This window comes from Sinocyclocheilus anshuiensis, unplaced genomic scaffold (assembly GCF_001515605.1).
Source record: "Sinocyclocheilus anshuiensis isolate Anshui unplaced genomic scaffold, SAMN03320099.WGS_v1.1 scaffold1543, whole genome shotgun sequence".
NCBI classification, from domain to species: Eukaryota; Metazoa; Chordata; class Actinopteri; order Cypriniformes; family Cyprinidae; genus Sinocyclocheilus; species Sinocyclocheilus anshuiensis.
The window spans coordinates 396,589-397,213 of record NW_015551074.1 but is presented as its reverse complement, the minus strand read 5'-3'; positions in this window follow the sequence as shown (position 1 = coordinate 397,213).

Genomic DNA, 625 nt, shown 5'->3' with positions numbered 1-625 from the left:
ACTCAAATCTAGCGTGTGATTATGGCGGTCACAGCAGAGCGGCTGCCAAAGACACACAATTACCGATAACCTATCGAGACAAACGAACAACATATAGAGAAACTCTGACGCGCAAACTTTATCAACTCGCAGATGCTTTTCTATAACGTTTTTTAAATCAATATGTGAAATGATTCTATATAAAAGACGTACAGTAGCCTATTTCAGTCCGGTGGATTCAAGCGCAGAAGAATCAAGCCATACATGAACATTAACCGACAGAGACTCCAGAGACAAGAGCGCGCAGACTTTCTGGAAGTTGCAACTGAAACGTCTGCACACTCGCAAACTTCAAAGTAGTTGTTTTTTCCTTTTGTGGTTTGTTAATGGCAAGTTTGAAAGGAAGAGATATAAGAACTTTAAGACCGCGAACATATTTCACACAAGTATCGAACCCATGACCTTGTGTTTGAGCTACAGGAACGTACATTAATCCAAAATACAGATGTGTTATTATTCAGGTAGCTGTGTGTAGCATGTTGACCATTTAATTTGGTGCGATTCTCTTCAAATTGTTCCTCCACCATGACAGTAGTTGATCTGAAAGAGACAATTCTGACATATTTTACAAAGCAAACACACACAC